Consider the following 23,083-nt stretch of genomic DNA (forward strand, 5'->3'; position numbering starts at 1 on the left):
AAAGATATCCCATGCTCTTGGATTGGAAGAATTAATATTGTTAAAATGGCCATATTACCCAAAGCAATCTACAGATTTAATGTGATCCCTATCAAATTACCCATGACATTGTTTTCACAGAACTAGAACAAATAATCCTAAAATTTATATGGAACTACAAAATACCTAGAATTGCCAAAGCCATTGTGAGGAATAAGAACAAAGCTGAAGGCATAACCCTCCCAAGACTTCAGGCAATACTACAAAGCTACAGTAGTCAAAACAGCATGGTACTGGCACAAAAACAGACATTCAGATCAATGGAATAGAATAGAGAAGTAAACCAGAAGTAAACCCACACACCTACCATCAAAGAATCTATGACAAAGGAGGCAAGAATATACAACAAAGAAAAGACAGTCACTTCAGCAAGTGCTGTTGGGAAAGGTGGACAGCTACATGTAAATCAATGAAATTAGATCATTTCCTCACACTATGTACAAAAATAAACTCAAAATGATTTAAAGACCTAAATATGAAACATGACACCATAAAACTCCTAGAAGAGAACATAGGCAAAACATTCTCAGACATAAATTTTTTTTAAACATCTTTATTGGAGTATAATTGCTTTACATTGTTGTGTTAGTTGCTGCTGTATAACAAAGTGAATCTGCTATACATACACATATATCCCCATATCCCTCCCCTCTTGTGTCTCAGACATAAATTGTAGCAATATTTTCTTAGATCAGTCTCCTAAGGCAAAAGAAATAAAAGCAAAAATAAACAAATGGGACCTAACCAAGCTAGAAAGCTTTTGCATAGTAAAGAAAACTATGAATAAAACAAAAAGACAACTTATGGAATGGGAGAAAAATATTGGCAAATGATGCAACCAATGAGGGGTTAATATCCAAAATATCCAAACAGCTCATGGAGTTCAATATAAAAAAAAAACAACCCAATCAAAAAATGGGCAGAAGACCTAAATAGACATTTCTCCAAAGAAGACATACAGATGGCCAAGAGGTACATGAAAATATGCTCAATATTGCTATTTATTAGAGAAATGCAAATAAAAACCAAAATGAGGTATCATTTCACACTGGTCAGAATGCCTATTATCAAATAGTCTACAAATAATAAATGCTAGAGAGGGTGTGGAGAAAAAGAACCCTCCTACACTGTTGATGGGAGTGTAAATTGGTGCAGCCACTATGGAAAACAGTATAGAGGTTCCTTTAAAAATTAAAAATAGAACTACCATATAATCCAGAAATCCCACTCCTGGGCATATATCCTGAAAAGATGAAAACTCTAATCCAAAAATATACATGCACCCAAAGGTTCACAGCAACACTATTTACAATAACCAAGACATGGAATCAACCCAAGTGCCATCAACAAATGATTGGTTTAAGAAAAGTAGTGTATATATACAATGGAATATTGCTCAGCCATAAGAAAGAATGAAATATTGCCATTTGCAACGATATGGATGGACCTAGAGCATATCATAATAACTGAAGTAAGTCAGACAAAGAAAAATATTATATCACTTATACGTGTACTCTAAAAAATAATATAAATGAATCTATATACAAAACAGAAACAGACTCACAGACATAGAAAACAAACTTACAGAAGATGGTTCTTTGGGACACAAGTCCACCATCTTTTTGGTCTGCTGGCTTTCTGAATAGCTGATATTCCTTGTCCCAACAACTCACCTTTCAATTTATTGGCCTATCGTGCTGTAAGCAGTACAAGCTTGGACTTGGTAACAAATTTTGGTGAGCCAGACAGGGGCCTCGCTGCTTGTGGCCATCTGCCCCACACCCACCCCTGGTTGGGGGATTTTTGGGTAAGCTATAGCAGCTGCCAAGACCACCTGTCCTGAGGATCTGCCCTTCAAAATTTCCCAAAGTGGCACTGGCTGCCTTAGTGCTTGGTAGTTGGAGCAAGGAATCGACATTTGGGAGATGACAGGTTTCATATAGTAGGATTCTACCTGCTCATCCCAAAGAACCAGTGCTCCTGAAGTGTTGAGCTGAAGAGGAGAAGACCCTGAACACAGTGACCAGAGAGTTGGGAAACCAAAGTTGGGTACCAAAATTAAGGTACATGTCAAGATGTTCCACTTACAAGGCCCACAACTGCTGCAGATGTTAGAGAAATCCTTGAGGAAGAGCCTCCCTGTGTCCTTAAAGGTTTATGGGACTGTCCATATGGACCAGGGAAACCCCTTCAAGCTAAAGGCCCTGGTGGACAAGTGGCCTGATTTTAATACTATGGTTATCCACCCTCAGGAGTAGGAAATGGCAGATGACTTTGATCATTACACCAACACCTACCAAATCTATTCTAAGGATCTCAACAACTGTCAAGAATCCCTTAGCACATCAGAGGTCATCAATTGGAAACACTTTGCAGATCCAAAGTTCACAGTCCAGTCTGGATGAGGTGATACAGAATCTTGTAATCACTAAATTTGTTAAGGTCAAGCAAACACAATGCATTCTGTATGTGATGCCTGAGACAGTGAGGAAACTGCTTCCTTCCCTGCCAGAGCCAAAGAACTTACCTCTTGGCTATGGCAGACCCAAAGCCATTGACCAAGAGAAGTTTAAACTCTCATCCCTGGATCCTACCTATGCTGCCTTGGTGAATAAATTATGGCATTTCGGTGGCAATAAGCGTAGCCAGAGATTCATCAAGCGCTGTATCCAGACCTTCCCCAACTTCTGCCTGCTGGAGCCTGAGGGGACCCCTGTGCCCTGGTCCCTGATGGATCATACAGGAGAGGTGTGGATGGGGGCCACCCTGCCTGAGTACCAGGGCCTCGGTCTTGTCTCCCATCTGTTGTTTGTCCACATCCAGGCTCTGGACAAACTTGGCTTTCCCCTATATAACCATACAGACAGAGCCAACAAAATCGTACAGAAAATTAGGCACAATCTGCATCATACACCCATGCCCTATGACTGGAACCAGTGGAACTGTGTACCTCTGTGAAGCAGCCACGAACCCAAGACAGTGTTGGGTGGGCTGGTCACATGGCAAGAGATGCAGAGGGGTGGGCAGAAAGAAAGAATAAATTGTAATCAGCAGTAAATCAGTGTGTGCTGTTTGGACTCTGGGGAAGTAGTGTGAATGGTCAACAGAACCACGAGTGTGGTTCACAAATCACTCATGAACTTCCCTTTGGGTCCAGCAAAGCTTCCTATTTCCTCCACATTCCAACCCTGGCAACCACCATTCTATTCTGTGTTTCTATGAGTTAGACTTTTGTTTGGCAAGATCCCACATATAAGTGACATCATGCAGTATTTCTGTTCATCTAGTTTATTTTACTGGTTCACAATTTTCTTTTAATGCATATGGCTAGTAAGGAAAGTATCCATAATCAGCAAAGAATAAATGCAACCCATTATTCTAATGGTGTCATTATTCTTTCCAGCACCATCATATTTATCTCTATTTAGAGTGTGTACATGGAATGTAGAGAAGAGAATTTAAGTAGCTTGTCATATCACAACAGCAGGACAACTTAACATCTTGTTACCCAGAAACAATACACGTGCAAAACTAAAACTGTTATTTAAAAATAACTTAAAATGTATGTGGTAGAGATACTTTAAATTTAAGGTAAATCAGGGAAAATCTATAAAATTGGATCTAATTTGTGGGATTTTATCACACATAACATTTGTATATTCTGTGAACTAGGTTAAATCTGTAAATATTGAATATGACTTTTTTTTTTCTAAATTGACAAGATAAAAAAATGTGGCATGTTATCAACTTGTTTCAAGTTGCAGGATGAACAATGAATTATTTGTATCAAAACAAGACTACTCTGGGTAGAAAAAGATAATTCAAATGTAATGTTCTTTTGTGTTTAAGGAGGAGTTTTATAATTAATACCAGCCATTATTCTTATACCAAGATGTAGGACAATTTATACAATTTAATAAAGGCTATTACATATTGAAAAAAAGAAAAAGAAAACAAACTTATGGTTACCAAAGTGGAAAGGAAGTGGGGAGGGATAAATTAGGAGTATGGGATTAACAGATAAAAACTACTATACATAAAAGAGATAAGCAACAAGAATTTATTGTATAGCACAGGGAACTATATTCATATCTTGTAATAGCTTATAATGGAAAATAATCTGAGAAATATATATGTAACTGAATCACTTTGATGTACACCTGAAACTAACACAATATTGTGAATCAACTATACTTCAATAAAAAGCAACTTCAGTAAAAAGACAGTAATCGAGGAAATGAGGAATAAAAAAGGTTATATGACATACAAAAAATAAATAGCAAAATGGCAGAGTAAATCCCTTCTTATCAGTGATTACTTTAAATGTAAATGGCTTAAACTTTCCAATCAAAAGGCATCGAATGGCAGAATTGGTTTTTTAAAAAAACCTTGGTGATCCAATTGTATGATGTCTACAAGAGACTCACTTTAGATATAAAGACACAAATAGGTTGAAGGTGAAAGGATTGAAAAATATATTCCATGAAAATACTAACCAAAAGAGGGCTAAAGTGGCTATACTAAATCAAACAAATTAGACCTTAAATCAAAAACTGTTACAGAGACAAAGACAATATAGATTGATAAAAGGATCAATTCACCAAGAAGATATAACAATTTTAACATATATTCACCAAACATCAGAGCCCCCAAATACATGAAGCAAACATTATAGATTTGAAGGGAGAAAAAGAAATTCCTATAATAATAACATATATATATATATATATATATATATATATATATATATATATATATATATATATATGACTTCAATATACCACTTTAAATATGGTAAAACAACCAAACAGAAGATCAATAATGAAATAGAGGACTTGAACAAAATCATAAACTAATTAGACCTAACAAATATACAGAACACCAAAGAACAGCATAATACATATTTTTCAAAAGTGCACATGGAACATTATCCAAGATAGACCATATGTTAGGCCACAACACGTCTCAATAAATTTTAAAAGGTTGCAATTATAAAAAATATTTTTCTATCACAATGGTTAGAAATCAGTATCAGAAGGAAAACTGGATTCACAAATATGAGGAAATTAAACAACACATTCTGAAAAACCAGTGGGTCAAAGGGGAAGTTAAAAGCAAAATTAGAAAATACACCGAGATTATTGAAAATGAAAACACAAAATACCAGAACCTATGGGATACAGTAAAAGCAGTGGTAAGAAGAAAATTTACAGTTGTAAATGCATACGTTAAAAAGGAAGGAAACATCTCAAATCAATAATCTACATTTGCACCTTAAGGAAAAGAAAAGCAAATTAAACCCAAAACTGGCAGAGGGAACTGACATATTACTAACATTAGAAATAAAAGCAACAACAATACTAAAGATGTTACAGAAATAAAAAGGATACTATAAACATTTGTATACCAACATATTGTTTAACCTAAATGAAATAGACGAATTCCTAGAAACACACAATCCACCAAAATTGAATCATGAATAAATAAAAAATCTGAATATATCTATAACTAGTAAAGAAAGTGAATCAGTAGTCAAAATCCTCAAGGACAAAGAAAAGCCCAGGACTAAATGGCTTAACTGGTAAATACTACCAATCATTTCAAGAAGAATTAACACCAATTATTTTCAAACTTTCCAAAATATTGAAGGGGAGGGAATAATTCCCAACTCCTTCTCTGAAGCCTGTATCACCCTGACACTAACACCAGACAAGAAAACTACAGACCAATATCCCTTATGAATGTTGATGCAAAAATCTTCAATAAAACACTAGCCAATTGAATTCAGCAGCATATTGAAAAGTAAGTATCATGACCAAATGATTTTTTCCCCAGAATGTAATAATGCTTCAACATGTGAAAATTGATTTCGTAAAATCAATTACTAGAATGAAGGGAAAAACAAACAAATCAACAACAACAACAAAACCAAACACGATCATCTCAACTGATGAAGAAAAAATATTTGACAGAAGTCAATACCCTTTCTTAATAAAACACACTCCCAATAAACCAGGAATAGAAGGCAACTTCCTCAATATGACAAAGTCCATATATGAAAAATCCTTAGCTAACATCGTACTCAGTGGTCAAAGTTTGAAAGCTTTTCCCCCCAAATAGGAACAAAATAAGGATTCCCACTTTCTCCATTTCTATTCAACATAGTCATGGAAGTCCTCACAAGAGCAAATAGGCAAGAAGAATAAATAAAAGGCATCCAAATTGAAAAGGGAGGAATAAAATTATCTTTGTTTGCAGATAACATGACCTTATATTCCAAATATACACGAAAAGACTCCACATAACACACACAAAAAACTGTCAAAGCTAATAAATGAATTAGCAATTCAGCAAAAAACCCCACCAAAAACCAATTTTGTGGGATACAAAAATCAACATACAAAATTCACTTACATTTCTATACACTAACAATGAAAAATCCAGAAGGAAATTAAGAAATTTCTATTTACAGTAGCAAGAAAAAGTATAAAATACTTAGGAATAAACTTAACAAAGGGGGTGAGAGACGTGTACATTGAAGACTACATAACATTGCTGAAAGAAATTAAAGAAGACACCAATAAAGGGAAAGGTATTTCATGTTCATAGATTGGAATACTCAATACTGCTAAGATGACAATGCTACCTAAAATGATCCACAGATTCAACGCAATCCCTATCAAAATCCCAATGACATATTTTTTGCAGAAATAGAGAAACCCATCTTAAAATTCAAATGGAGTCTCAAGGAGCAACAAGTAGCCAAAACAATCTTGGAAAATAAGAACAAAGTAGGAAATCTCACATTTCCTGATTTCAAAACTTATTACAAATCTACAGTAATCAAAACAGTTTGTTACTGGCATAAAGACAGACATATAGACCAATGGGATAGAATAGAGAGCCCAGAAATAAACTCTCATGTATATGATCAAATGATTTTTGACAAGGGTGGCAATAAAGGACAGTCTATTCAACAAATGGTATTGGGAAGCTGAATATCCACGTGTGAAAGAATGAAGTTAGAACCTTCCCTTACATCATATACAAAGATTAACTCAACACAGATCAAAGACCTAAATGTAGGAGTTAAAAACTATAAAAAATTTTAGAAAAAAAACATAGGGGAAAAGCTGCATGACATTGGATTTGGCAATGATTCCTTGCATATGACACCAACAGCACGGGTAACAAAAATAGATAAACTGGACTTTTGTCAAAATTAAAAATTTTTGCATCATGGTCTCTTATCAACAGAGTGAAAGCAACCCATAATGGGAGAAAACATTTGCAAATCATACAGCTCACAAAGTATTAACTTCCAGAATACATAAAGAACTCATACAATTCAACAACAAAATAAGCAAACCCACTTAAAAATGGGTAAAATAACTTGAATAGACATTTCTCCAAAAAGTCATAGGGTGGCCAATTAGCACCTTAAAAAAGGTGCAACACCAGTAGCCATTAGGGAAAGGCAAATAAAAACCACAATGATATACTACTTCATATCCAGCAGGAAGGCTATTATTAAAAAAAGAGAACATAATGAGTGTTTGCAAGGTTGTGGAGAAATTGGAACATTTCTGCATTGCTGGTAGAAACATAAAGTGCTGCAGCTGCTACGGAAAATAGTATGACTGTGACTCTGAAAATTAAACATAGAATTACCATAACCATATGATCCAGCAATTCCACTTCTGGGTATATATCTGAAAGAATTGAAAGCAGGGACTCAAACAGATATTTGTACATCTGTATCATAGCAGCATTATTCACAATAGTCATAAAAGAGAAGAAACTCAAGTGTCCCTCAATGGATAAGCAAAACCTGGTATATTCAGCCTTAAAAAGAAAGGAAATTCTGATACATGTTATAACATGTATGAACCTTAAAGACATTATGCTATGTTAAATAAGCCAGCCAGAAGAGGGCAAATACTGTATGGTTCCACTTATATGAAACACACAGAGTAGAAAATTTCATAGAGATAAAAATAGAATGGTTGTTTTCAGGGGCTTGGGTGAGGGGAAATGGGGAGTTATTATTTAATGGGTACAGAGTTTCAGTATGGGAAGTGAAAAACATTTTGTAGATGGATGATGGTGATGGTTGCACCAGTTGCACCATAATGTGAGTGCATGTAATGCCACTGAATTGTACACTTAAAATTGTTAGAACTGTAAGTTTTATGTTATGTATATTTTATCATAATAAAAAAGAAAAACAAGTAAAATCATGGGGAAAGGTATACCATGTTAACACTAATCAAAAGAAAACTAAAGTATCTATCTTAATTTCAGGCAAAGTTGATCACAGAGCTAGGAAAATTTATCAGGAATATAGAGGATGTTACATAATGATCAAGAGGTAAATTCTTCAAGAAGACATAATAATCATTAATGTGCATGCACCTAAAAACAGGGTCAAAATATATGAGGCAAAAAAAAAAAAAAAAAGAAAGAAAGAAGAACCGGAGAAAGACAAATTCATTATTCTTGCTGGAGACTTAAAAACCCCTCTATTAGGGGCTTCCCTGGTGGCGCAGTGGTTGAGAATCTGCCTGCCAATGCAGGGGACACGGGTTCGAGCCCTGGTCTGGGAAGATCCCACATGCCACGGAGCAACTGGGCCCGTGAGCCACAATTACTGAGCCTGCGCATCTGGAGCCTGTGCTCCGCAACAAGAGAGGCCACGATGGTGAGAGGCCCACGCACCGCAATGAAGAGTGGTCCCCACTTGCCACAACTAGAGAGAGCCCTCGCACAGAAATGAAGACCCAACACAGCCATAAATAAATAAATAAATAAATAAATAAAAAAGAACGTGAATTTCTTAAAAAAAAAAAAAACCCTCTATTAGTAATTGAAGATCCAATAGGTAGTATGGATACAATTGAACTGAAGAGCACCATCAATCATCAATCTGCTCATAGGTATGGATTGCATCATCCCACAACAGAAATCAAATTCTTCTCAAGCCTACATGGAACATTCATCAAGGTAGATATTAAGTATGGGTCATAAAACACATCTTAACAATTTAAAAATGGAAATCGTACAAAGTATGCTCTCAGACCACAATAACAAGTCAATAACAAAAAGCTGAAAAAGGTCAAAATATTTGGAGAGTAAACAGCACACTTCTAAACAATACATGAGTCAAAAAAAGTCTCAAGAAATAAAGTATTTTGAACAAAATGAAAATACAACTTAGAATTTGTGGGGTGCAGCAAAAGCAGTGCTTAGAGGGAAATTTATAGCATCAAATGTACATATTAGAAAAGAAGAAATATATAAAATCAATAATCTAGCTATGAAACTAGATAAAGAGCAAATGAACTTCAAAGTACGTAGAAAAAAAAAGAAACAATAAAAACGAGAGTAGAAGTTAAAGAAACTGAAATAGGAAAACAACACAAAAAATCAAAGAAATCAAAACCTGGTTCTTGGAAAAGATAATAAAATTGACAATCCTCTAGCCAGGCTAACCAAGAATAAAAGAAAACACAAATTACTATTATCAGAAATGAAAAACAGGCTATCGCTACTGATCTCATGGACATTAAAAGAATAATAAAGGAACAGTATGAACAACTGTGTTCCCATAAATATCATAACTTAGAGAAAATGGACTAATTGCTTGAAATACACAAGGTTAATGGACATACAGCAAAACTCACACAAAAAGAAATAATCTGAATAGATCTACATTTATTATAGGAATTAATTCAATAATTAATAGTCTTCTGAAACAGAAAGCACCAGGCCCACATGGGTTCACTGGTGAATTCTACAAAACGTTTAGGGAACAAATGATAACAATTCTTTACAATTTCTCCAGAAAAGTAAAAGCAGAGGGAACACTTCCTAACTCATTATACCAGGATTAACCTAATACTAAAACCAGACAAAAAAGACATTACAAGAAAAGAAAATTACAGATATCTCTCACAACATAAATGCAAAATCCTCAACAAAATATTAATAACTCAAATCTGTAAAAAGAATTACATACTATGACCAAATGTGACCAAGGTATGCACAGCTGGTTCAACATTCTAAATGTAATCCAGTAATGCAATCAGTTACATCAACACGTTAAAGAAGAGAGATAATATGGTCACATCAATAGATTCAGAAGAAGCATTTGATAAAACCCAGCACAGTTCATGAAAAAAATTACTCTCAGCAAACTAGAATTAGAGGATAAACTTCCTCTTTATCTTCCTTTTGTATATAAAGAACATCTACCGGGGCTTCCCTGGTGGTGCAGTGGTTGAGAATCTGCCTGCCAATGCAGGGGACGCGGGTTCGGGCCCTGGTCTGGGAAGATCCCACATGCCGCGGAGCAACTGGGCCCGTGAGCCACAGCTACTGAGCCTGCGCGTCTGGAGCCTGTGCTCCGCAACAAGAGAGGCCGCGATAGTGAGAGGCCAGTGCACTGTGATGAAGAGTGGCCCCCACTTGCCACAACTAGAGAAAGCCCTCGCACAGAAACGAAGACCCAACAAAGCCATACATACATACATAAATTAAAAAAAAGAATGTAAGCAGACAAGAATAGCATTAAAAAAAAAAAAAAAAAAAAAAAAAAGAACATCTACCAAAAAATCTATAGCTAATGTCATACTTAGTAGTCAGAAACAGATGCTTTCCCTCAAAGGAACTGGAAAAAGCCAAGGATGTTTCCTCTCATCACTCCAATTCAACATTGTACTAGAAATTCCAGCTAATGTAATAAGACAAGAAAAGAAAAGAAAAGATTGGGTATACAGATTGGGAAGGAAGACATAAAACTGTCTTTGCCCACAGATGACATGATTGTCTATGTAGAAAATCTCAAAGAATTAGTAATGATAATAATAATAATAATAATAATAATAATAATAATCCCCTAGAAATAATAAGCAATTATAGCAAGGTTTCAGGATACAAAGTAAATATATAAAAGTCAATTGCTTTCCTATATACCAGCAATAAGCAATTGGAATTTGTATTAAAAACACAGATGCCACTTACACAAGCACCTAATTAATTATCTAAATGAGATATTTAGGTATACATCTAACAAAATATAAATAAGATTTATATCAGGGAAATTGCACAACTCTGATAAAAGAAATCATAAATAAATGGAGAGATAGTCCATGTTTATGGGTAGGAAGACCCATTATTGTTACAATTAAGTTCTTCCAACTTGATATATAGATTCAGTGAAATTCCAGTAAAAATTCCAGTAAGTTACTTTGTGGACTGATTCTAAGCTGTGTCTGATTCTAAACTTAATGTTGAATGACAAGGGAGGCAAGAACATACAATGGAGAAAGGACAGCCTCTTCAATAAATGGTGCTGGGAAAACTGGACAGCTACATGTAAAAGAATGAAATTAGAACACTCCCTAACACCATACACAAAAATAAACTCAAAAATGGATTAATGACCTAAATGTAAGACCAGACACTATAAAACTCTTAGAGGAAAACACAGGAAAAACACTCTTTGACATAAACCACAGCAAGATCCTTTTTGACCCACCTCCTAGAGTAATGGAAATAAAAATAAACAAATGGGACTTAATTAAACTTAAAAGCTTTTGCATAACAAAGGAAACCATAAACAAGACAAAAAGATAACCCTCAGAATGGGAGAAAATATTTGCAAATGAAACAACAGACAAAGGATTAATCTCCAAAATATACAAACAGCTCATGGAGCTCAATATCAAAAAAATAAACAATCCAATTAAAAAATGGGTGGAAGACCTAAATAGACATTTCACCAAGGAAGACATACAGATGGCCAAGAGGCACATGAAAAGATGTTCAACATCACTAATTATTAGAGAAATGCAAATTAAAACTACAATGAGGTATCACTTCATGCTGGTCAGAATGGCTATTATCAAAAAATCTAGAAACAATAAATGCTGGAAAGGGTGTGGTGAAAAGGGAACCCTCCTGCACTGCTGGTGGGAATGTAAATTGATACAACCACTATGGAAAACAGTATGGAGGTTCCCTAAAAAACTAAAAATAGAACTACCATATGACCCAGCAATCCCACTACTGGGCATATACACTGAGAAAACCATAATTCAAAAAGAGATATGTACCACAATGTTCACTGCAGCACTATTTACAATAGCCAGGACATGGAAGCAACCTAAATGTCCATTGACAGATGAATGGATAAAGAAGATGTGGCACATATATACAATGGAATATTACTCAGCCATAAAAAGAAACGAAATTGAGTTATTTGTAGTGAGGTGGATGGACGTAGAGTCTGTCATAAAAAGTGAAGTAAGTCAGAAAGAGAAAAACAAATACCGTATTCTAACACATATATATGGAATCTAAAAAAAAAAAAGGTACTGATGAATCTAGTTGCAGGGCAGAAATAAAGATGTAGATGTAGAGAATGGACTTGAGGACATGGGGTGGGAGGGGGAAGCTGGGGCAAAGTGAGAGTAGCATCGACATATATACACTACCGAATGTAAAATAGTTAGCTAGTGGGAAGCAGCAGCATAGCACAGGGAGATCAGCTCGGTACTTTGCGATGACATAGAGGGGTGGAATAGGGAAGATGGGAGGCAGGCTCAAGAGGGAGGGGATATGGGGACATATGCATGCATATGGCTGATTCACTTTGGTGTACAACGGAAACTAACACAGTATTGTGAAGCAATTATACTCCAATAAAGATCTATTAAAAAATAAAGTTTATATTGAAAGTCATATAATCTGAGTCTAAAGTTTATTTGGAGAGACAAAAGATCCAGATTAGCCAACACAATATTAAAGAAGAGGAATAAATTCAGAGATCTGACACCATCCAACTTTAAGACTATATAACTGCTTTTCAGACTATAGCTACTTTTCAAGACTATATAGCTATGGTATTATCTATAGTATTAATTGCTTCAAAGCTATAGTAATCAAGATAGTGCGGTATTATTGAAAGGACAGATAGATCAATGGAACAGAATAGTCTAGAAATAAACCCACCCAAATATAGTCAACTTATCTTTGACAAAGGAGCAAAAGTCAATACAGTAGAGAAAGAATAGTCTTTTAACAAATGGTGCTGGAACAACTGGACATCCACATACAAAAAATAATAATCTAGACACTGACCTTACACTTTCCACCAAAAAAGCTAAAAATGGATCATAGACCCAGGTGTAGAGTATAAAACTATAAAATTTCTACAAGGTAACATAGGAGAAAATCTAGGTGACCCTGAGTTTGGCAATGAGTTTTTAGATACAACACTGAAAATATAATACATGAAAGAAAAAACTGATAAGTTGGATTTCATTAAAATTAAAAACTTCTGTTCTGTGAAAGGCATTTTTTTAAAAAAATCTATTTTATTTTATTTATTTATTTTTGGCTGCACTGGGTCTTTGTTGCTGCGTGCGGGCTTTTCTCTAGTTGCGGCAAGCGGGGGTTACTCTTCGTTGTGGTGTGTGGGCTTCTCATTGCAGTGGCTTCTCTTGTTATGAAGCATGGGTTCTAGGCATGTGGGCTTCAATAGTTGTGGCTCATGGGCTCTAGAGCACAGGCTCAGTAGTTGTGGCAGGGGCTTTGTTGTTCCACGGCATGTGGGATCTTCCTGCACCAGGGCTCAAACCCATGTCCCCTGCACTGGCAGGTGGATTCTCAACCACTGTGCCACCAGGGAAGCCCAAAGGCATTGTTAAGAGAACAAGAAGGCAAACTACAAACTGGCAGAAAATATTTGCAAAACACATATCTGATAAAGGACTTAATTCCAAAGTATACAAAGAACTCTTAAAACCAAGCAATAAGAAAATAAATAAGCCAATGAAAAAGGGACAAAATATTGAAGACACCTCACCAAGAAGATATACCAATGGCAGACAGACTGTAAAAGGATGCTTAACGTCACATATCCTTAGGAAATTGCAAATCAAAGCAACAGTGAGATATCCATACACACCTATCAGAATGGCTAAAATCCAAGACACTGGCAGCACCAAATGATGGCAAGAATGTGGAAAAACAGGAACTCTCATTCATTCCTGGTTGGAATGCAAAATAGTACAGCTACTTTGGAAGACAGTTTGGCAGTTTCTTACAAAACTAAATATACTCTTACCTTATGATCCAGTAATTACACTCAGTGATATTTATCCAAATGATTTGAAAATTACATTCACAAAAAACCTGCAGATAAGCATTTATGAGTAGGCTTATTCATAACTGCCCAACTTGAAAACCAAGATTTTCTTCAGTTGGTGAATGGATAAACCAACTGTGGTACATTCATACAATTGGATATTACTTAAAGATAAAAAGAAATGAGCTATCAAGTCACAAAGAGACACGGAGGAAACTTAAATGCATATTGCTAAGTGAAAGGAGCCAGTCTTCAAAGGCTACGTACTGTATGATTCCAACTATATGACATTCTGGAAGAAGATCAGTGGTTGCAGTGGTTGGGAGGAGGGGAGTGGAGCAAAGGGGATTTTTAAGGCATTGAAACTATTCTGAATGATACTATAAGTGTGGATACATGATGTTCAAGTTTCAAAACTCCTCCAAAACTGTACAACACAAGGAGTGACCCCATATATATGGATCTAAAAAAAAAAAAGGTTCTGAAGAACCTAGGGGCAGGACAGGAATAAAGACACAGACGTAGAGAATGGACTTGAGGACATGGGGAGGGGGAAGGGTAAGCTGGGACGAAGTGAGAGAGTGGCATGGACATATACACACTACCAAATGTAAAATAGATAGCTAGTGGGAAGCAGCTGCATAGCATAGGAAGATCAGCTCGGTGCTTTGTGTCCACCTCCTAGAGGGGTGGCATAGGGAGTGTGGGAGGGAGACGCAAGAGGGAGGAGATATGGGGATATATGTATATGTATAATTGATTCACTTTGTTATACAGCAGAAACTAACACACCATTGTAAAGCAATTATACTCCAATAAAGATGTTAAAATCAATCAATAAATAAAATTAAAAGAAAACAAAGAGTGACCTTAATGTAAAAAATGGAGTTTAGTTAATGTATTAATATTGGTTCATCAATGTAACAAATGCACCACATCAATGCAAGATGTTAATCATAGGATAAACTGTCAGTGGGGGATGAGGAGAAGGAATATATGTGAACTCTCCTTACTCTCTATTTAATTTTTACATAAACCTAAAAATCCTCTAAAAATAAAGTTTATGTATTAAAAATTAACCTAAAATGCTCAAGTAACCCACAGAAAGGGAAGAAAAAGAAAACAGAGAGGTGAGAGAGAGAACAAACTTAAAATAAAAATAAAATGGAAGACTTAGCCCTACCATATCAATATTTACATTAAGTGTAAATGGTCTAACAGCAATGAAAAGATAGAGATTGGCAAAGTGGATTAAAACCTGGCCCAGATACATGCTTTCTACAAGAAATTCTCTCCAAATGTAACTATATTGGCAGGTTGAAAATGGACAAATGAGAAATGATACATCATGCAAATATTAGTAAAAAGAAATTTAAAAAGGGCTATCTTATAGTCATATAAATTAGACTTCAGAATAAATGAACAGAGACAGAAAGGGACATCATATAATGATTAAAGAGCTAATCCTCCAAGAAGACATAGCAATCCTAAATGCATATGCATGAATAAAGAAAGCTGCACAATATATGAAGCTAAAACTGATAGAACTAAAAGGAGAAATAGATCTGCAATATAGTTGAAGAGTTCAACACCTAGTTGAACAATAGATGGAAATCAACAAAGAGATGGAAGAGGTCAACAAAACCATCAACCAATAAAATTTAATAGAAATTTATAGAACACTCCACCCAATAGCTGCAATTATTTTCAAGAATCCACAAAACGTGTATCAAGATAGATCATATCCTGGCCATAAAACTTCAATACATTTAAAGGGACCAAAATCATACAGAAAATGTTGTCTGGCTATAACAGTTAAATTAGAAATCAGCCAGAGAAAGAACAGAAAAATCTCTATACACTTGGAAACTAAACAACACATTTCTTAATAATCCATGGTCAAAGAGGAAGTCTCAAGGGAAATGTAAAAAAAATTAACCAAATGAAAATGAAAATGCAATATATTAAAAACTGTGGCACATCAAGATCAAGATGGTGGAGTAGGAGGACACTGAGCTCATCTCCCCCAACAAACACCTCAAAAATACATCTACATGTGGAGTAACTCTCACCAAAAACAACCTGGAGACTGGCAGAAAGGCTCTTCTACAACCAAGGTTGTAAAGAAAATTTCACACGGAGTCTGGCAGGAAGAGAGGAGAAGTGATCAGGTCGAGACCCACTCCCCTAGCAGGGGACACAGAAGAGGAGGGGGAAAACATGGGCTTGGAGATCCTCCCTGGGGAGTGAGGGGTTCAGGCCACATATTGGGCACCCCAGCCCTGGGATCTAACACTGGGAAGACAAATCCCATTAGATGGTTTGAAAACCAATGGGCATTACTAGAGGGCTGTAAAAAACTGAAACTCCACTTGTGGAGTACACAATGCTTGCTTGCTCCTGGGAACAATGACAAGGAAGGAGGCTGAAAACTGCTTGGGTCTCTGGCTGGTTTCCTGTGACCACCCAAGCACACATGCCCGCCTGCACTGGGTGCCTGCCCCTCTTTCTCTGGCGCTGCTCTCCACTAGGGTAGAAATGCTGTTGCCAAGGAGAGTGAGCACACAAAGAGGGAATGGAACCAGCTCAGACCTGAAACTCAGGACTTCTGTTCCAGAACCTTGGGTCCTGACCCCACCCCTGAGAGAGCTGCGACTGTCATTGAGCATAGGCGAAGCCCTGCCTCACACCTGGCTCTGACTATAGCCCCTCTAACTCCAGCCCTACCTCTCACCAAGGTGGTAGCTGCCAGTACACCCCAGGGGAAGATGCATCCCATGCTCACTTCACATCCAGCCACTGGGCACACAGAGACTGTGCAGAGACTCTCCCACACAAGGACACCACTTTAAGACTGGGATACGTAACTGTTTCATCTAACTTAGAGAAGGTTAACCAAAATGAAAAGACAGAGGAATTTGTTTCAATGAAACAATATGAAAAAACACCATGAGAAAAACCTCTAATGAAACAGAGGTAAATAATTTAGCAGACAAAGAGTTCAAAGCAATAGCAATAAGAATGCTAACTGAACAGGGGAAAAGAATTGATGAACATGGTGAGAATTTTAACAAGGAACTAGAATATATTTTTTTAAAAAGTTAGGGCTGTTTTTCAATGAGTGAAATGAAAAATACACTAGGAGGAATTAACAGCAGACTAGGTGATAAAGAAGATTGCATAAACGATCTGGAAGATAGAATAGTGGAAATCACTCAATCAGAACAGAAAAAAAACACAACAAATTTGAAAAAATGAGGATAGTTTAAAGGGACTTCTAGGACAACATCAAATGTACTAACATTTGCATTTTAAGGGTTTCAGAAGGAGAAGAGAAAGAGATAGGGGTAGAAAATATATTTAATGAAATTATGGATAAAGCCTTCTGATTCTGAAGAAGGAAACAGATTTCCAGGTACAGGAAGCATAGATAGTCCCAAATAAGATGAACACAAAGAGATCCATATGAAGACATTTCATAATTTTAAAAAACCCTGAAAAAAACCCCTAATGAAACAAACATAACAAATTTACCTGATTAAGAGTTCAAAGGAATAGTAATAAGAATGCTAAATTGGGTAACAGAATAGATGAACACAGTGAGAATTTTAACAAAGAACTAGAAAATATAAAGAACCATTCAGAGCTGAAGAACACAATAACTGAAATGGAAAATACACTAGAGGGAATCAAAAGTAGATTAGGTGATACAGAAGAACACATAGCCAAAAATGGAAGATAGAATAGTGGAAATCACCCATTTGGAACAGCAAAAAGAAAACAAATTTGAAAAAATCAGGATAGTTTAAGGGACCTCTGGGACAACATCAAGTGTACTGATATTTGCATTATAGGGGTCTCAGAAGTAGAAGAGAGAGAGAAAGAAGTAGAAAATGTATCTGATGAAATTATGGCTAAAACTTGCCGACCCTGAAGGAGGAAAGAGACATCCAGGTACAGGAAGCATAGATAGTCCCAAATGAGATGAACCCAAAGAGACCTTTATGAAGACATATCATAATTAAATGGCAAAAGTTAAAAATAAAGAGAATTCTGAAAGCAGCAAGAGAAAAACAAAGAGTCACATACATTGGAGCCCCATAACGTTATTGGCTGATCTTTCTGCAGAAACTTTGCAGACCAAGAGGGAGTAGCACAATATATTTAAAGTGCTGAAAGGGAAAAATATATAACCTAGTACACTCTACTTAGCAAGGATATCATTCAGAATTAAAGGAGAGATAAAGAACTTCTCAGACAAGCAAAAGCTAAAGGACTTCATCAATATTAAACGGACCTTACAAGTGTTAAAGTTTCTTCTTTAAGTGAAAAAGAAAAGGCTACAACAAGAAATAAGAAGTTATAGGAAGGAAAATCCCATTGGTAAAGGCAAAGACATAGTAAAGGCTGGTACCAAAACCAAAGACAGTACAAAAAAAGAAAATTACAGGCCAATATCGCTGATGAATATAGACACAAAAAATCCTCAACAAAATGTTAGCAAGCCAAATTAAACAATATATAAAAAGGATCATACATTGCGATCAAGTGGGATTTATTCCAGGGGTGCAAGGATGGTTCAATACTTGCATACCAATCAATGTGATACACCACATTAACAAAGCTAAGGATAGAAATCATATGATCATCTCAATAGAGGCATAAAAAGCATCTGACAAAATTCAACATCCATTCATGATTAAAACTCTTACCAAAGTGGGCATAGAGAGAACATATCTCAACATAATAAAAGCTCTGTATGACAAACCCACAGCCAACATAATACTCAATGGTGAAAAGCTGAAAGTGTTTCCTCTAAAATCAGGAGCAAGACAAGGATGCCCACTCTTGCCACTTCTATTTAACATAGTATTGGAAGTCATAGCCATGCCAATCACACAAGAAAAAGAAATAAAAGGCATCCAAATTGGAAGGGAAGATGTAAAACTGTCACTATTTGCAGATGACATGAATTCAGTAAAGTTGCAGGATACAAATTTAATATGCAGAAATCTGTTGCTTTTCTACATACACTATTAAGTACTATCAGAAAGAGAAAGGAAGCAAACAATCTCTTTAAAATTGAATTAAAAATAATAAGATACCTAGAAATAAACTTAACCAAGGAGGTGAAAGACCTATACTCTGAAAACTCTAAGACACTGATGAAGGAAATTGAAGACAATACAAACAAATTAGAAGGATATCTCTTTTTATGAACTGGAATAATGAATATTGTTAAAATGTCCATACTGCCCAAAGCAATCTACAGATTTAATGCAATCCTTGTCAAAATACCCATGACATTTTTGACAGAACTAGAACAAATAATTCTAATATTTATATGGAACCACGAAAGACCCTGAATAGTCAAAGCAATCTTGAGAAAAATAACACAAAGTTGGAGGTATCACACTCTCTGACTTCAGAGTACACTACAAAAGTACTGTAATCAAAACAATATGTTACTGGCACAAAAACAGACACTTAGATCAATGGAACAGAATAGAGAGCCCCAAAATAAACCTGCATACATATGTCAATTAATTCACGACCAGGGAGGCAAAAATATTTGATGAAGAAAAAGTCTCTTAAATAAGTGGTGCTGGGAAAACTGGACAGCTACACGTCAAAGAATGAAATTAGAACACTCCCTAACACCATACACAAAAATAAACTCAAAATGGATTAAAGACCTAAATGTAAGGCCAGACACTATAAAACTCTTCGAGGAAAACATAGGCAGAACATTCTTTGACATCAGTTGCAGCAATATTTTTTTGGATCTATTTCCTAAGGGAAAACAAACAAGAGCAAAAATAAACAAATGGGACCTAATTAAACTTAAAAACTTTGGAAAAGCTAAGGAAAACATCAACAAAACAAAAAGACAATATACTGAATGGGAGAAAATATTTTCAAATGATATGACAGGTAAGGGGTTAATATCTGAAATATACAACTCAACATCAATAAAGCAAACAACCCTATCAAAAAATGGGCAGAAGACCTTATAAACATTTTTCCAAAGAAGACATACAGATGGCCAACAGACACATGAAAAGATGGTCAACATCCATAATCATCAGAGAACTGCAAACCGAAATCAAGATGAGGTGTCACCTCATACCCATCAGCATGGCTATCCTCAAAAAGACCACAAATAACAACTGTTGGCAAGGATATGGAGGAAAGGGAACCCTAGTACACTGTTAGTAGGAATGTAAACTGGTGCAGCCACTGTGGAAAACAGTATGTAGGTTCCTCAAAAAACTAAAATTAGAACTACCCTATGATCCAGCATCTCCACTCCCAGGTATATATCCTAAGAAAATGAAAACACTAATAAAATATATGTGCACCTCCATGCTCATAGCAGCATTATTTACAATAGCCAAGATATGGAAGCAACCTAAGTGTCCATCAACAGATGAATGGATAAAGAAAATGTGGGATATATATACAATGGAATGTTACTCAGCCAAAAGAAGGAATGAAACTCTGCCATTTACGACAACATGGATGGACCTGGAGGGTATTATGCTTAGTGAAATAAGTCAGAAAGAGAAAGATAAATACTGTATGTCATCACTTATATGTGGAATCTAAAAAATAAAACAAATGAACAAATATAACAAATCAGACTCACAGTTACACAGAACAAACTAGTGTTTACCAGTGGGGAGGGGAATGGCAGGAGGAGCAAGCTAGGGTTAGGGGATTAAGAGGTACAAACTGCTATGTATAAAATAAATAAGCTACAAGGATATATTGTACAACACTGGGAATATAGCCATTATTTTATAATAACTTTAAATGGAGTATAATCTATAAAAATAAGGAATTACTATGTTGTACACCTGAAACTAATATAACATTGTAAATCAACTACACTTCAACAAAAAATAAGAAGTTAACTTTCCTGCCCAGGATACTGAATGCATATGATGAAAACCCTGAGGAAGGCATCACCTAAGTTGTGGTTCAGAACTAGGCCTACAGGAGGATAGCAGAGACCACGAGAACCAGATTTGTTGTAGCAGATGGGATAAGTGCATTCAATCCCTTGCAAGCAGAGAAAGGGGTTACTGAGGGGCAAAAGAGTCAGGGAAAGAGGTGACCAAAAGCAGTAAAATTGAGTTCTGGAAAGCTCTCTGAAATTCTTCCTTACTCTAGGACAATAGAAATGCTACTTGACAAGCATCTGAATTCCGTAAGAGCTAAAGAACAGAAAAGAAACGTGTGTAAGTGAATAAAGTGTTCCTGTAACACTCATTTCTGAAAACCCACCACTAAATACAAGATGTGATGTACAATGTCTAGAATTTGGTTAGGCAATCTGCAAGTAATAATGTTAACAAATACTTTAAACTCCACTGGACACTATTCATGCATAAATAAAGCAGAGAAACTCAACATTATAAAGCACCTACTAAGTGAGAGGCGTAGTCCAAGATATTCACTCCAGTATTTCCTCAATATACTCACCAGGCTTAAGACATGGTAAACTTGATGTCATGCATCAGTAGAAGAGAAAGAGAATTTTGGATCAAATTATATTTCTCTGAAACATAGTGTGAAATATTCAAACAATAAAACGTTTAGTAGGAGAAGCCAATTCAGATATAAGCTAGCCTTGGGTGAGGTGTCATTTTAAATAATAAATAGAATGTAAATGAGGAAACAAAAAATTGTGGCTCACAGCTGAAGCCACACTGAGAGGGAAATTTATAGCACTAAATTATGAAAAGGAAATTCTTGATCTATACTTCAAGTTCCATCTCAAGAATCTAGTTAAAGAAGAGAAAAAATAAATCTAAACAAGTAACAGGAAATAAACAATAAAGATCAGAAATCAGTGAAGTGGAAAACAAAAACAGGGCTTCCCTGGTGGCGCAGTGGTTGAGAATCTGCCTGCCAATGCAGGGGATACGGGTTCGAGCCCTGGTCTGGGAAGATCCCACATGCCGCGGAGCAACTAAGCCCATGCACCACAACTACTGAGCCTGCACTTTAGAGCCTGTGCACCACAACTACTGAAGCCTGTGCACCTAGAGCCCATGCTCCACAGTAAGAGAAGCCACCACAATAAGAAGCCCGCGCACCGCAATGAAGAGTAGCCCCTGCTTGACACAACTAGAGAAAGCCCGCACGCAGCAACGAAGACCCAACGCAGCCAAAAATAAATAAAATAAAATAAATTTACGTAAAAAAAGAAAACAAAAACAATAGAGAAAAATCAATGGAAAACAGAGCTAGTTCTTTAAAAAGCTCAATAAAATTGGCAAAGCTCTATCAAGTCTGACAAAGGAAAAAGAGAAAAGACACAAATTACCATGTCAGAAATGAAACAGGAGATATCACTACAGACCCTGTAGGCATCAAAAGGGTAATAAAAGAATACTACAAATAACTCTGTACACACAAATTCAACAACTTGGATGAAAAGGACTCTTCCATCAAAACACAAAATCCCATTCAACCCAGTAACTGAACTTCTGGGAATTTATCCAAGAGAAATCAAAACTTATGTTTACACAAAAACCTGTTCATAGCAACTTTATTCATAATAGCTCAAATTCAAAATAGCCCAATATTCATAATAGATCAAAACTGGAAATGGCCCAGACATCCTTCTGCAAGTGAACAGTTAGACAAACTGGAACATCCGTACTATGTAATAGCAGCCATAAAAAGGAACACACTACTGATACGCACACAACTTGGATGAATCTCCAGATAATTATGCTGAGAGAAAAAATCCAAACCCGAAGTGTTACAAACCCTACTGCATTTAAATGACAAAATTATAGAAATGGAGAACAGATTAGTGGCTGTTAGTGGTTAAAGATGGAGGAACGTGGGTGAGGCTATAAGAAAGCACCAGAAGAG

At 36.0% G+C, this 23,083-nt stretch overlaps 1 protein-coding gene and 1 pseudogene across 2 annotated transcripts in view; one reads left to right on the top strand and one right to left on the bottom strand.

Moving 5' to 3' along the window:
* ARHGEF4 (Rho guanine nucleotide exchange factor 4) overlaps positions 1 to 23,083 on the bottom strand; it is a 269,860-nt gene that overhangs the window by 219,770 nt on the left and 27,007 nt on the right. The gene's annotated exons all lie outside the window — the stretch shown is intronic.
* On the top strand, positions 2,115 to 2,997 carry LOC132368461 (glycine N-phenylacetyltransferase-like; annotated as a pseudogene).

This window comes from Balaenoptera ricei, chromosome 7 (assembly GCF_028023285.1).
Source record: "Balaenoptera ricei isolate mBalRic1 chromosome 7, mBalRic1.hap2, whole genome shotgun sequence".
NCBI lineage: Eukaryota > Metazoa > Chordata > Mammalia > Artiodactyla > Balaenopteridae > Balaenoptera > Balaenoptera ricei.